At 38.1% G+C, this 16890-nt stretch overlaps 1 protein-coding gene and 1 long non-coding RNA gene across 4 annotated transcripts in view; one reads left to right on the forward strand and one right to left on the reverse strand.

Annotated features, from left to right (window-relative positions):
* Positions 1 to 16890, reverse strand: part of TENM3 (teneurin transmembrane protein 3) — a 1556403-nt gene that overhangs the window by 637035 nt on the left and 902478 nt on the right. Inside the window, exon 1 of one of the 3 annotated variants that reach the window (XM_064369982.1) lies at positions 15722 to 15861. The exons of 1 other annotated variant lie outside the window; for it this stretch is intronic. The gene's annotated coding sequence lies outside the window, so the exon portion shown is untranslated. Of the gene's footprint in view, positions 1 to 15132; positions 15154 to 15721; positions 15862 to 16890 lie in introns of those variants that run through there. One more of the 3 variants, XM_064369985.1, reaches the window with a different exon arrangement.
* On the forward strand, positions 15636 to 16842 carry LOC135271894 (uncharacterized). The gene is made up of 3 exons (XR_010340019.1): positions 15636 to 15836; positions 16036 to 16180; positions 16341 to 16842. It is a non-coding gene; the product is annotated as an uncharacterized LOC135271894 (long non-coding RNA).

Here is a 16890-nt window from a genome sequence, read left to right on the forward strand (position 1 = left end):
TGGGTATGTTTTAACATGTCAATTTCATGGTTTCCAAAGCAACTTCATGGTACAGATGGACTTAAATTTCAGTCTCCAAATTTAATCCCAGCATCCTCCACAAAAACCATAATGGTAAGCACCATGTTCACTATAAGGTGTCGATGACAATGATTCCAATGACTGAAGACACTACTGCCATCACCATCTCCACCGTGTCTGCTGTGTGGGGGCCCTGGGCCACACATCTGGCAAGAGCAACACCCCCAGCTATTGTTATAAATCCCGTGTTCAGATGAAGAAATAAGGCTCAGAGAGGAGGCAGCTTTGCCGTAGGTTACACTGCATACAAATGACAGAAATGGGATTTGAGGATTTCTCCAATTTCAGAGCTCAACTTGGTCACCATAAAGTAATAAAAGCCAGCGTGCTAGGGGAATTTCATTGATATTTTTATTATTTTAACATAATGATTAAGAGTTATTCCATCGTATCACATTTAACATTTGATTTTCCTTTCTTAGAGAATTTAGTGTCAGTATTCAGGCAACATTCAAATGCCAGCAATTAAAAAAATATATATGTGTGTGTGTGTGTGTGTGTGCGCGCGCATATATATATATATACACACACATATATATATATATTTTAGTTATAGCTGGCCACTGGAGTTCCTCTCCAAACAATAGGTGTATTAAGGGTGTCAAGAACCTAGTACTGACTCTGGGAGGCAGAGATGGAGAGATAAGCAGACAGGGATGGGAAAGGACAAAGGATAGGCCTAGTGCTACCGCCACTTAACCCCTTCCCTCTTTGCCATGAATAATTCTTACAGAAGGCCTGTTGGCAGCCTGGGTTTCTGTTTTAAAGCAGGAAGAAGTATACTGCAAACTGAAAACATTTTCTCCTCCAAAATGGGTAGAAGGGGATGACATGCAAGATTACCCACAATCTGGACGCAACCTCTCTCTCCAACTCTTCCTGGATTTCTCCATGAGGAGAAATCCTCATGGAGATTTCTGCTGGAGACCTGCTGCTCCTTCACCGTCTCCCAAATCTATAATGCAGATCTGCACAGCTACATCACAGGCTGCAAACTGGTAACCCAACTGCCAAACCCAGGCTGCAGACTTGTTCTGTTTGTGTGTTGTGTTTTTTATTCTCCCAATGAGGTCACATGTTAAAATCTGGAATTTTCACGCAATTCACCTTCTGGCATTTCTTGAGAAATCTTACAATCTGGCAACGTTAGGTTTCACCCTCACACGGCAATGACCAGTCTGGGGGTGTGACGTGGCATCTCCTCTTGGAGAAAGCATGTGTCCTTGAGTTCACAGTCTCACCACTCCCTATGTCTCTCTGACTCAGGCTATGTCAACATCGTTTATCATCAAACTTGCTCCATTGTTTTTCTAACAGTAAAGAAGTATTTCTATGTACCAATGATTCTTACAAAAATGGAAAAAAAATGAAAAAGACAATTACATATTTTAAGAACTACGAGAGAACGCACATCTTGGTAGACGTGAAAATTTAATATGCAACTAATCTGGCCAAATTCATTCATCTGTGCTACCTGCTGGTGTTACGGTTACCTGTTCATGAAGTTAGGCTGGCTATCGCTCATCTCTAGGTTGCCCACTGCCTTTCCCTCTCCTGGAATGTCCTGACTTCTCCTAGTCAAACTCTTGTCTTTATCCAGAGATCTACAGTCTACGGCCCCATCTTTTGTTCTCACCTAAATGCTGATGAGTCTGTGTTGGTACTATCTATTTAACATGAATCACAGGAGATCTTCAAACAATAGAACCTGAAATAAGACTTTTAGAACCTGAGCAGTCCTAGGTGACGACCTCAGTCCGGAGGCCACAAACCTTTTGTGGAGAGGAGTTATTCTCTAGTGAGGACACTTGACATTGATGTAGAGTGAGGGAAGATTTCATTCCCGCATCAATTATTTACTGATGGACTCTTTAGGGCCAGGCACTGTGTCAGCAGCTGAGGCTTTACATAGAACAGGGAAGAAGGGTCTTTGCCTTCACAGGGGGTTTTTGTGGGCAAGCGTGCAACGAACATTCTGCCAAGTGATTCCACAGGGAAGGAGGCAAATGGTCAGCTTTTGTTCTTCTCAGGTCACTGGCTTCCAATGCCCCACTTTGTTGGGCGTCTCTGGCCTTGAGTGGGTTGGGGGGAAAGGCTGAGCCATGCGTTCCTACCATCTCAGTTCAGTATGTTTTGAAACATTTGTGAGCCCCCAGGGCCCCTTTGTTATTTGTTAGCAGTTAAGGCTGCAGGACCTTTGCCATGTCTCAGAGATTCAAGGCACTGCTAATGTCTGCATGCTGCAGGAAGGGTGCATGCTAGAACCAGTAGTTTGGATATCCCCTTCAGTGCTCTGGCATTTCAAAGATCCATGTATCTATTCAAATACAATCTGACCAAAACAGTAAATCTTAAATTATCTCTCCTGGCTTCTTAATAACTTTAATAACTGTCAGTTACCTCTTTATATCATGCCTGAATTGAAAACTCTCTGTGAGTCTGAGATCAGGCCTTATTTCTTCTCATCTTTCCCAGGACACAGTCACTTGGACACAGAACATGGACAAAATATGTGTGGTTTGATTTAAATGATAAATGAATTGAGGGAGAAAAAATGGCTATGTCAATAAAGCACACACTATAAATGAAGATATACATTCAAATCAGAGCAGAGATTTATTGTATTTATATTGCCTCCTAAAATTTATAGGTTCGATGGCCATTTTTATAGGTTCAATATTAATCTCTAATATTTTAACTATGATAGAGGGAAATCTTAAGTTTTGACTGGTAAATACTGCGTTACTCCCTGAACAATTCTCAACAGTTTCCCTGAAGCCATTATTTTTCACATTTTGGCTTTACATTTGATGCCTCACCCTGCCCTCTGGTTCTCCAAAGAGTATTCATCAGACCACACATATTCTCTAGAATCTCAAGTAAGAAGAAACTAAAAATAACTGCATTATAAACAACATCTTTTACAACTAAAGATAATATTAAAATTAATAATTTTGCATAATTTTCTAATCTCAGAAAATATCTTTACCTATTTCTAGAGATATCCAGTCTTATTGTACATGAAGACAAAAAAAATTATGATATAAAAGAGAGATATGGCTGGGCATGGTGGCTCACACGTGTAATCCAAGTACTTTGGGAGTCTGAGGCGGGAGGATCACCTGAGCCCAGGAGTCCAAGTCCAGCCTGGGCAATACAGAGAGACCCCATCTGTAAAAAAATTTAAAAATTTAAATAAAAAAAAGTTATAAAGAAGACAGGGTGTTCTTAAAAGTTTACAAATTTAACATTTCTTAAGGTTTATATATGATCACAGTTTATCCTTTTGTTCTATAACTACTATGAATGCAACTAAATATGCTGAATTTTTCTACAGCGTTAAATCACTGTACATTTAAGTGCCCATATGATATCAATTATTCTCCAGCTTGGTACATCAAATTAAATGTAAGGGTTTAATAACATTTCTCTTTAACATATATTTTAATGGGTATTTTAAAAGTAAAAAAAAATTCGTATTTGTTTAGATTTTAAATTATGGCATCACTTTAGAAAAATGATGCATATAACAACAGACACTGGGCACTGCTAGAGGAGGGAGGAGGGAAGGGCTGCAAAACCTACTGTTGGGCACTGCGCTTACTGCCCAGGGGGATCATCCATCCCCCAAACCTCAGCCTCATGCAACATACCCACGTAACAAATCTGCCCACATACGCTGAATCTAAAATGAAAGTTGAAATTATTAAAAAAAGAAAAGAAACAATTTATAGAAGTGTGGTAACTATTTGATTCAGTGGTGCGTATTTCCATAAAAATGTACTTGTTATGGAGAAATTTGTTTCATATAAGTTAAGCCAAAATTGTTGTGTTTTAACATTTAAAATGAATAGATTCATCCACGGATCTTTACACAACATAGTCCTACTCTCCTTTAACCTTCCTCTATCACCAACATTTATAGGAAGTGCACAGAACACATGTACTTGTAATTACATTTGCAAAAACAAAATCCTCAAACAGCTGTGGAGACAGCAAAGATTAGAATTTGATAGTGGCTTAGAATAATGAAGAAAGGGATTGTGAAGGTTCAGCTACAGAGCTGATGAAAGATGGAAGGAAAACCTACTTTTCAAAATCCTTAATCTGTATTACTTCTAAACTCTAAATTAAAACACATATATTCCAAGAATCAGAAATAATAAATGATGAGTAATGTTTCTCAATTATTTAACATATGTATTAAATCTTGTTTTACAATTCAAAATTTGCACATGATTCACCTACAATCTTTGAAGGCCTTATTTAAATTATTATTCTAAAAATCTCATAAAATAATTGAAATTTGGTTGCATCTAGCTCATTTCTAGTCATTATTACTTGTTTTTTAACATTACATTTACAATCATTATTAAAGTCTAGAGTCCTTGATGAGGCCTTGAATAATCAATCAACTGTCACAGTGAAGTGATCATAAAAATAATCTTTTGAATAGTTTCCTTATTATAAATACTTAAGAATAGACAATAATTTTTAGTATCCTATATCCTTATTACATATATAATCTTTGAGAAGATGGCTCAGAACAGAAATATGACAGTTTTAACAAAGAGCCATCTTTTGAAGTTGATCATATGATGAGTAAGTACAAGCACATCAAAGTTATTTATATTGTAGAAAAACTTACTGTGTTCCCTCACTTGCAAATTTTATAGTGAACTTTACTACTCTTTTAACACTTTTAAAAGTTAGTAGACTCAGAAATAAGGTGCACATCTATTAAGGAAAATTAATTCCCCATAATAAATTATGCTTTTTTATGTGACATTACTTGTGTTTTACAAGTAAAATGACTCAATTAGCCCATATTTGATATTTTTCAATTTTGAATAGGATCAATTGTCTTGTATTTGATCGACACTGACTAAATGAAAACTGATATAAACACAATTATATAATCTGACCACTTAACTTTCAATTTTCAATATGTTTATTAGACCAAAAAGTCTCCTAAGAATGACACATTTTTATCACTCTTACGCTTTGCAAACTGATTAAAATTTGAAAATATACTCATATAATGTCCTTTCATTTTCTTTTTAAAAATACATGACCAAAGGATGCTATAATATGCTCACTATTTTACATACACGTTCAGAGAAAATTAACTAACCCTCATATATATGATGGCTTCATTTTTACATGCCACGATTTTCTTCTCAAGTTGCTTTCAATATTACTAACAAGGGGAAAAGCTTACAAAATACTTACATCAGGCCATGGACTTTGCAGACTGTACCGAGTAGGTACACCACTTAAATGATCGAGTACCCCACAGTAATCAATGCCCTGGTCATCTGGCATATATGGAAAAGCATTCTTCAATAGATAATCTGGCTTCATTATCTCACATCAAAATACTAACCTCTGGATTTCAGGAGTTGACTCCAATAATGCCAAACATACATTTAGATTGAAATTCCACATAAATGTTAGATTTAAGAAAGAAACCAATTAATTTTTTAAAGAAAATAAAATGATAGCCAGCTAGTCTAGTGCTACTTGATAAAACTATTGTGTAACAGATTCTGGGATCACAGATTTAGGGGAGAATGTATAATCCTTCATCAAAGAGTGGGAGCTTATCCACAAAGCTTCCTATCCCCGATGGGTTATTCTTTTAAAAGTAATAACGAGGGCCTAAAAACTATGTAACACTCTCCCACCCAAATTAGCCATTTCTGCCAATGATTCTTAATCCTAAAAGAACTAGAACCTCATCCTGAAGGCCTTTGAGATCTTTCTTTTAGGGAACAAAAATACCATAATGTGGATTAATAATTTATATCTATTCCTAAATCAAGTGGTTATGTTCCAGACTTAAAATTAAGCAATAAAAATTACACTAGAAGGTATCATTGGTTTTAAAAAGATAAAAATAAAATAATAAAAAATAATACCTATGAGGCTTACATTAGTAACATTTTTCCAAGACTATGAACTATTTATACTTTGCTTTCTTCAACATTTAAAATTTCCAAAGTGAACTATAGACGCTTTTCAAAGTTCAAGTGGTAATTAAACAACCAATCCACATATCTTACATCACATTTAAATGAAATACGCGATACATTCATGATTTGTTTTAAGTAATTCACATTACCCTTTGCTGATAGCTCAATATAAAATTCACCAAACTTGGTATGTTAAGATTCCCATCTGAAGTACAATATAGTTTCTAAAAGCTACTTTCATCAGGTGATGTGAGGAGAATTAACTGATGGCATCTCATAGAACAAGCACTCGGTCCTCTCCTTTAGATCTCTTGTCACAAGGTATCAAACAACTGTATAGTGGAGCTGAACTAGATTTGAAGGCTCAGATTTTATAGAAAACTTTCAGAAAAAGACACTAGACTTCTGTCATGGCTATACTGATTGAGGGTTGACTCAAGTTGCTAACATCATACTTGAATGAAATGCAAGATTATATTGATTATATCAGTTGTATCGAAAGTACCTTAAACGAGAATACCAAGAATTGGTGTATCTTAAAATTTAACTCTTATTTTGCAAATGCATTCATGCTGTGTGACTAAAGATATATCATTCATCTTTCACATTTGTAATAACTTTTTTGTTATCTGTATGGATTTCACATGTATATATATTCATGATATTCTCCCAGTATCTAAATTACATAAACTGTAATATTCATCAAATTAAGGTATTTTTATAATTTTTAGAACACCAGATTTATTGGATTATCTTACCTATTTTTAGGCTCCCTTAAAACGGATTTCAGTTAGTGTACGTTTTGATTACTAATATTTTTTAATTCTTTATTTATGGGTTCTAAATCATATTACCAGTATAAAGCAAGATTGGAAGTCTCCTGAATGGAGGAAACGTAAAAGATAAAAGCCCAAATGTAGATAATTTAAATTATTAGGGTTTATTTACACACATCTTTAGTAAATCAATATTTGAATCTCAAAATATATACAAAATAAGATCTTTTCTGTTTGAGATTGAACTTTTAACCAAAAGGTACTATGTTTCAAATTCTTACATAAAGAATTTAAAAAATAAATTTAATATTTAAAATTACATCTTTTTCTTTGGTTTAAGTTACAATACTATGCAAATTCTGTAGCATCTACTATCATACAAATTAAAACAATTTAGAAAATTATATCACAACCAAAACATAGGATAAAAAACATTTTTAAAATTATTTTATCTTTAGTAAAGTTAATTCAAAGTCCCTGTTACATATGTAATTTTTTAAATTATTAAAAATTGAAGAAAAAATCTTACTGGCAAATCAACTTAACATACCAATATTGTTTATTTAAAAATTGTAATGTCAGAGTCTTTTCATTCAGAGATCGTATATTCTTGGACAAAATAACCATTGAGGAGTAATTTGCTTTACATAATTTTTTAATCACAAAAAACATGATAGGGTATTCTACTTATATTTGGAAAGAAAAAATATAAAGAAGCATAAAAATTATTCTAAAAGTGAGGACTCATTTCTGGTTTGACAGGTATACCTTACATACAAGTAACAACTTTAAGTTTTGTTTAAATTAAAATTTATTTTCAATATTAAATATGTTAGTACCTCCACAGAAGAAAAGTTGAAACTTAAAGTAGAAATATCAACTTATAAATGTATTATAGATAGAAAATATCTGTTCTGTTTTAACTTGAAGATTAACATCCTGGCAGAAGTTCTCTTCAGCTCTCATCCCTTTCTGAACCCAAATCCATTCATAGTTTTGTAAGGCAACAAATGTACTTTCTTTCTCCTAGTGGGTCTGATTACTTTCCAAAGCTTTTCTAATTATTTTGGTATTTTCTGAAAGTATTAGGTAAAATATGAGGAATAACATTTCAGTTATTTTCATTGTGTCAAGTTATCCTCACTATTACTGATACTATCATATAATTCAGCAATATCCTCGTAAGAATGCCTTATTTTTGTGACAATCAAGAGACAAATATGGTTGTTTATACTGCAATTTTTATTTCTTTGCAATACTATAGTTCATCAGTCATCTATAGTATGTATTTAAATTACTAGATTAGTTTTTATTCTTCACAGTATTTTAATTTACACTTAATTATTCTTATCATTACACAAAATTTAAGTGAAAAAATTTTACAATTTTAAATATTCATTTCATTTTTGCTTATAAATATAGAAAAATGTAATAACAGTGTTCAGGATGCTTTTTTTTCTCCTAAAAGAAAAAAAGTCATATATTTGTTGCTCTTCAAGAACTACAGGACTGACAGCTTTCTTTAGCTGGAAGTTATTATAAATTCTGAAAGAAATAAAATTTACAGCTGTCTTCTCCCAGTTTTCATAATTATTTCAAATGGCAAGCCCTATGCCAGTTTTCTTAAAAGCTATTTAAAAGAACCAGTCCCTTGCCAATTTTTTTCTACCTACATGTTGACAAATTCCAAATGCTGGGATAAAAAGTATTAGAATAGATGTTACTCTTTAAAAAGAACATTAGGTAGACTGAAAATAAACAATCAGTTTACTTTTCAATAGCTGACTTTCTACTTACCAAAATAAACATAATCTAATGTTCACATATTTGCACATGCTTCATGAAAACCATTAACATACTTCACACATTTCTCACTGTAAAGTATATTATAATAATTCAATCCTGTCTTTTCAGTGTCTGAATAACATACCTTCTAGTGTGTAGTCCAAGAACAAACTCTCCTAAAATACCATCCCAGTATAGAAGCCACATGCTGGACACGATAGGACGCTGGAGTCACTCTTGAGTGAGGACTTCTTCTTTGGAACCGCCCCTAGTATCAAAAAGACACCTCCTCATGCAGAGAGGGGGGTCAGCAATTCTAGTCACAAAATATTAGTTGAGCATTACTTAACTCAAGAGGAAATAATCCATTCTAATAAAAAGGTAGCTTTTCTTTTTGGGGGAGGGAACAGAGGACCACGAATCCACGTCATCCTCCTATTCAGAGGTGTTCTGCTATTTTCATATACAGCCACTACATTCAGAGGTGCTACGGAATCAGACTGAAGGAAAACAGTCATTACCAAGCTGTTCATTCTTTCTAAGTAATGGCAACCTGAAGGGGAATTAGCATAAGAATTCTAGCAAATATTACTAGTAATTAAATAAAGCAAAGAATGACTAAAATATATTGAAGCTGTATCTTTAAAGGTAAGTAGCCTTTATAAGTTACCTACTAAAAGGTCTTTTTAAATAATTAGAGTTGTGTGGGTTTTTTTTTAAGTTTCTATATAAAAGATTATAACTTGGTGTTCAGTCTCATAAACAAAGAAAGCATAACTATAAAATAGAGCTGTTAGTACATTTTCTTTTCTCCATCAATATAAGCAACTAGGTACAATATTTGGAATGTCTTGGATTAACTTTAAGAACTGATATTCTGATTCTCCTGCAAGGATTGGAAATGCATATATTTAAAAGTGAAAAAACGTACAAGCTAATTTTCTTCTGTACTTACCTAATTAAATTAAATGACAAAATTTGCCGTTTAGTCTGCTTTTCCTGTCACACACTCAGCTACACACAGAAAATGCTCAAAGGACCACCATTCATTATAAAAGATACTCATTTTCCTTTTTTCTCCTCTTTCTCTCTCTTTCCCTCTTTTCCTTCCTTCCTTTCTTCCTCTTTCCCTTATCTCCCTTTGTTTTCAAGGCAGAGACCTAGGAAACCCAGCTATAAAATAGCTGGTTATTATTAAATAATATGATCCCATCCCAGGGCAACCAAATCACATTATCCCCGTCTCTCCCTAACTGCTCTAACAGAAGTAAAAACTATTCCACAATATTTGAGAATAAACTATCAACAAGCAGCATCCCACAATGACTTTTACATAATTATTATAAATGATACAATTTTATATCATTAAATGCAAGTGTGAATACAGCCACTATGTTTTCCTCAAAACAGTATTTTCAAAAGGTATCACTGTTTTTGCATGCTCTAGTATAAACTATGGAACTATAAAAGTAGGTCAAATAGTAAATAATAATAGTAATGAATGCTACATCTCCATAAGTCAAGATTAACTCCTAAACTCATAAAAAAGAATATCAGCATAGTTTAGTGTTAGGCTACATTTCACTCCACACATGCTACTAAACATGTAAGAATTACCTATTTGCTGAAGGAAGTCTAAGAACTCAGTTAAGACTGCCACCTATCACAAACTTATTTGAAAAGTCAGTGCTACCCGATCCTAGCTCTTCTAAGATTGCAAGTAAAATCTCATTATTATTATTATTACATGATATGGTTTCAATCATCTACTCATATGGCTTATGAGTTCATACTATGATACTGACATTAATTTGCACAGTGACTAATTTAAAACAGAAAGACATGGGTTTGAGTAGATCACTCTCTTCAGTGAATTCCAAGTAGCTGTTCTAACTAGGCAACCACCTGAGTTATTTAATCAAAACTACAGAAAATTTTATCACAATTCCTTCAAAAGAATGAATCCTATTGTAGTTTCAGTATATGAAACATCTATATATCTCAGAGCATGTTTCTGCATTTTGATAGTTTAATGGTTGTGTACAATAACATTTTGAAAATCATAGTTTAAGTGCATAATTTTTAGCATTTAAAACTGTTTTAAATGAATGTGTTACACAGGACAAACACCAATCCAATGCTAAGACTCTATCACTACAGAGAATAAAATAAAGATACATATTTCTTATCAAGTTTTTTTTTCCTCCTGAAAGTAAAGAGTAATGCCATTGTGGGAACTTTACATGCACTAGAAAGCAGTTACAGCTTTCTTTAGAAATCATATATATTATGAATATATTAGAATGCTAATCTACATTAATCTTATATTTTGTGCTCTTAAATCTTTTATTTGATTGGGACTACATCTATCACAATACAATATGAACCAAAGCCCAAGAAAATCTTAACGTGGTCTTTCAGAAGAGAATTAAAAGCTGATAAAACCAAAGCTGACCAGGTACAAATAAGAAACAAATGCAAATATCACAATGGGGACGATAACATTCACTATCTCTCCACATTTCCATTAAGGAATTACCTCCACGTGCATTATCTTTCATTGTCAGGATTATACCTACTATCTTATGAAATAAAGTTATAACATATGCACGAGAGGTCCATCTATAATTCTAAGAAATATCTGAAAAACTGAACTCGAATGTTGATACAAACAGAAAAGGAAATAACCTAGATGGATCATGATTACTATTAATGACTCAAAAGGCCATAAAATCCTTTGATGAGCAAGAAAACACGCCTTGAGGCATACTGCACTTTGGGAAAATAGGCTGTTTTTGTTGAATATATGTGAAAGAATTGTTTCCTCATGTTTTATATAATTCTTAGAAAAAGTTCATATTAGGTCCCCAATAGGATGTTTTAATTATGAGAAGCAATCTTTTGAAACTCATACAAGCCATCACACTTGTTTGGAAACAAATCACTTTTCAAGATGGAGAAGTATTACTATCAATCACCAACAAGTTAATTCTACATAATAAGGCAGGTTTGGATGCAAACTGATCCATTGTGAAACGCTGTATCTAAAATTGATTACAACAGCACTCAAAATGAATGCAGCCCTCCAAACCACTTCTTTGCTCAGAAACATTAATCTCAATTAGAAGGAGAGCTTCATAATGGTAATGCTTGGTATAAAAAAGGATAAAATAAATCAGGTTTTATAAGACACAACAATTAATCAATTTTCAGACTAAAAAGGTAGTTTTTTTGTTTTTTTTTTAGTGCAAAATTTCCGTCAGGTCTGTTAAAACAGCTGATATCTCCAAAAATGAGTTTTTAAATGTATTCTAAAAGAAGCGTACAGAAAATAATTTTTAAAACTTAGTTGTTGAAACTTTTAAATAACGTATTATTGTGTTATGTTTTCAACAAGACTTTTTTACTCCAAATGTATGTGTTCGATTTTTCTACGGGCTATCATTTCACTTTATAAGGCAACTATGAACACAACGCTGACTTCAACTGAAAATTCAAAAGAATATACAATTGGTTATGGACCACAGTAAAAGTTTGGTGGCAAATTATTGTATTCTTTGCTCATACTCTCAACCTAAGTAAAGAAAGTGTGTCCTCAAAGTCAAAATGGACATTCGACTATCAAACGAAACACCGGTAGATAAGCAATGTGTAATTCAACAAGCTTAACAGGTTTCCACAACACAGTTTCAAGAAAAGGGCAGACAATTTATTACAGCTGCTGAATACACTGACTCAAATAAATATAAAACTTGGATGATACTCAACCACCATCCAGAAATCAAAATTTTAAAGGGTAAAATAAAGTTGAATAAAAAGGAGGCACATGCGTTTATTTAAATAATCAGTATTAATAAACTAATAAACTTGGCTTTGTTGGGCTTTTATATCAGACTATGACCATGCTCCAAACTTATTCCCTATTCCCTAGTATCCCCATAGGTAGGATAAACTTCAGCATTTACAAACATACAGAGCTATTGCAAAAACACCATTTTTGTACATCCAGACTAACAGTGATTCAGTATTTCTGACAGGTCATTCTACTCACAATGATAGCCATGCACTTCTTCCTGCTTTCTTATTTGCTTGACTCTTTACAAAGAGAATAATTACTCTTGGCTCTCAGGAGCAAAGCTAAGAAAGAGTAGCTTGAACTTACTAACTGGATCATTATTGTTTAGCTAGGTTTCCTTTCTGAATAAGTTTAAAACTTTTCACTCTTTAGGAGCTTTCTTCTTTTCAGAGATAAGCATCCTTATCTTTCTTTGTCTTCCCCCTAATGAAGCAGGTTCCCTTTCCTAACCAAAAGACTGAGGACACGCCTATAGGATCATAGTAAGAAAAGCCTCAATAATTTACCTAAAACATGTCTTTTTAGAAAATAAACACAACCATGCAAAATAATTGCATTTGGAGGAATAACTAGTAACAATTCTATAAACCTATCAGCTTTATTTCCAATAATCAAGTAATCCCCATTAGGATGGCATAGGTTGCTAACTTAAAGCTACTGGCACAGGAGATTTATACAGTCTTACAAATATATAAACACTAACATGGTGATTAATATAACTACATTTTTCATAAAAACTGTGCAATGCATATAAAATATGTATTTGATTGAACTACTTTTTCTAAATATATATTCTTTTTTAAGTTATTTAACATAAGATATATTTGTTTACTATTAGAAAAAATATTTGATTAAGAGGAATAATAAAATTCATGTAAGAAAATAGAAGAGCAAGATTGTTAAGGGCAATGCAACAGGAAGAGATACAGACAATCCTGAAATACACAATAGAATAACTAAACTCATTATAAACTCCTATCTTCGAAAATTTAGGAATAATTTGTGAATGCCATGACATTTTAAGGTGGGATTAACAAGTCTTCTTACTGAATTAACCTCTCACTCTTAGATCAAGAATTAAATATTTGCTTTGCATTTAAAATTACAAATCGAAACTTTTAGGAATCATACAAGAATTTTATATACATGCTGGAAGTTTTAGATAATTAAAAGTGCATTAAGAAATGCACAAAGCAAGATTGTTGAATTCATAAAATCTTGTTTTTTAATTGAAATATTAAAATAATGATGTATTATTACATAGTTGCTCTTAATTCTAAAGTCTGTTCCCAATACATTAATACCATAAAGACTACAAATACTTCTCCAAGTAGGCAATGGGGACAAAGGGATATGCATCATATTTTAAACAGATTCACTAAGGGAATCAGATCACCAAGTTCTGTTCAGTTGCAATACCACCGTTTGGGATACTCTTCCAAGCTTTCCAGAGATGCCACAGCCACTTTTTTTCTTTTGACAAGAGAAGGGAAAGGTAATGCTTCTACGTATTTCTATTTCTAGTGAAAAGACCACCCAGTGGATTCTGCTAGGGTCTACAAATGTTTGACAAAATACATTGTCAGAAGATAAGAAATAGAGCATGATGAAGAGACAGTCCTGTTCTCAGGCATCCCAGCCGGCTGGGGCCCTGTAAAAAGCCTAGGATAGCTCCCAGCCTTTCATTTCCATTGCACCTCCTCACACGTACCTGGAAACTTTTTTCTACCTCCAAATTATAATGACTTCGGAAAACACATGTATGTGATATTACACGGTACAAGTACTTGTTACCCTCTCTCCACAATAAAAATTAACAAGTTACCACTCCAGCTACCTTCAAGGTGAGGCAGTAAGAAAGAAATCCAAACTGCATAGTAAGATGCTCAGTAAAGATCAATCAGACATAACCCGCCTCAACCTAAAATATGTGAAGCTCTTTGTAATCGGTTGTAAAACACGAGACAGACTTAGAATCTCAGTTGTAGGCTCATAAATTCGTAATTTTTGAAACGCCCAGCTCAGGATATTTTGCGTTTCCAGCCCCATCCAGAGTTTCCCGATCAAGTTTCAGCCGTGATCCACCACTCCAACGCTACCCCTCGCCCCTCACTCTCCCTCCTTCACTCCTTTCCAACTTGGCTCCCCGGCCGCCGCAGAAGTCTCCTCTCCTCGGCCTGCCCCGGAAAGCGGTGACACCCCGGGGCTTTCCGCTCGCTGGAAGCCCCCCAGGAGCTTGTCAAGACGCCCCCGCAGAGGACGCGGGGCGCCGCTCCACAGCGGGAGCCGAAAAGGGCCAGGCGGGCTCCCCTCCCCGCCCCCACAGGGCGCGCAGCCTCCGGGCTGCCTTCCTCCGGCACCCGGGGGCTCCCCGGAACGGGGGCGCGGCGCCTGGCTCCCCGGGCGAGAGGGGCCGGCGAAGTTCCCACCTGAGCCGGCGGCCGGAGGTGGCGGGCGCGAGGGCGGGGCGGGGACCGGGAGGCCGGACCGCGGAGAGAGCCCGCGCGCCACGGAGATGCCCCCACGCCGCCGCCTCCCGGGGCCACTCGCAGCCACGCTCCGTCCTGGCTCCTGCCCGCCCGCCCGCTCCCGGCGCCGCGGCCCGGCACTAGGACCCCAGAAAGGAAGGAGGGCGCGCCGGCGGCGGCGCCGCACTTACCGCGCTCGGCTCGCCCGCGCTGCCGGCTCGCTCCCCGGCCGCAGCCGCCGCGTCCGCCCGAGCCGCGCGCTCACCGCGCCGGGCCAAATTCAAAGGAGCCGGGCGCGGGGGAGGGGGCCCCGCCAAGGGAGCCGGGAGCGGGCGCCGGCGGGGCGGGGGCGGGGAGGGGGCGCGAGTGTTACAACTTCCTTCCCTGCCCGCCCCCGGCCGCGCGGCCCCGGGACGCGGGAGGGGAGGGCGCCGGCGCGCCAATGAGTTCACTTTCTTTCTCTCCCCCGCTCTCCCCCTCTCCGCGCCCGCCGGCCCCTCCAGCCTCCTCCGAGGCGGCGGACCAGGCCGGGCCGGAGTTTTCGGGGCTCGGCCCGCGAGCGGGAGGACGGTGGAGGCGAGGGAGGAGGAGGAAGGGGAGCAGGGCCGAGTGAGGAGGCCCGCGGGGCACCGGGCCGGGGAACGGCATCCAGGACCGTAACTGCGCGGCGGGCGGGGGACGCGCAGGGCCGAGTGTGCCCGAGCCCGGGCGCGTACACGTGTCCGTGTGTGTGTGCGGGAGTGTGCGAGGGAGAGAGGCGAGGCGAGGAGAGGAGCCTACCATGCGCTTCCCCCGGTGCGGATCGCGGGAGAGCCCAATCGCGGGGCGAGCTGGACCTGGCTGTGATCATTTATAATCCTTGACTCCTCCGCTCCGCCACTTGTCAAGATGACAGGTACTTTATTTCTTCTTTTTTGTTCAAAAAAAGAGATTCCCCGTTTACTGCCTATTTCTGTCAAATGGGATTTGCCGGACTGAACCACGTTCGCCGCCCCTCCCTCCTTCCCTCCTCCCGGCCGCGTCGGGTTCGGGAAAGCACCGAGGCTCCCATGCTGTGACCAATCAGTGCCTCTACTACTCTCGCCGCGATTTAGGGGTCATCCGTGAATAACACTTCACGCTGATGAATGGCTCTTGCCGGCTTTCGGCTCTGATGAGGGGTCTGCCCGCCGCTGATTGCAAACACTAATGAACTTACTGCGCCAGTTGAAATTCACACGCACCAACAAAGTGCGGGGGGTACGTGCGTGGGGGTCTGTCCTTTGCTGCTGCCGGTGGCGGGGAGGCGGCGGCCCTGGGGGAGGGGGCAAGTAATTGCTTCGGACTTAAGTGGAAACACTTCTCTGTGTAATCAAACCTCTAACCTTCTTAGAAAACTACTTTTCTTGATCTTCCATAGGGTGGGCATCAGGTCAGCTGAGTCACCCGAGGAGGTGGGAGTGCAAGACACTGCCGGGAAGACGGATTCCGCGGCAGAAGGGTGTAATTAAGGATTTCCACCCCCGGTAGGCAGCCCGTCCTTTGCAGAGTCTCTGAAAATGACCCGCGCCTTCCCTTCCATAGTGTCCTCTCGTCCGAGACCGAAAAGCGCAAATGACCTTCGGACGGGGAAGGGAGGCGGTAAACACTACTTCCTTACCAGCCCCAGCTCGGCACTGTCGCGGAACAACTGTCTGCCCCCGGGTTCAAGCACCTAGCCCTCCCCCCAGCAGCACCTGGCCAAGGGCGGACGCTGGATCCCCCCCGAAGGCTCCACTCCCCACATTTACTACTCTCCCTTCCTCTCCATTCTCCCCTCCGAATAGCAGCCAAACACTTGTCCCTGCCTCGATTTTGTTGGCTATGGGAGGAATAAAAGTTTGCTGCTCTTCCCACGACACTGCCACTTTCTACTCACTGAAGTTCCCACCGCAGCGCGGGCTCCCGGCTCCCCAGCCCCCGCCCCTTGG

The sequence above is a fragment of the Aotus nancymaae genome, unplaced genomic scaffold (genome assembly GCF_030222135.1).
Source record: "Aotus nancymaae isolate 86718 unplaced genomic scaffold, 86718_ANA_hifiasm-v0.15.2.pri h1tg000006l, whole genome shotgun sequence".
Lineage (NCBI taxonomy): Eukaryota > Metazoa > Chordata > Mammalia > Primates > Aotidae > Aotus > Aotus nancymaae.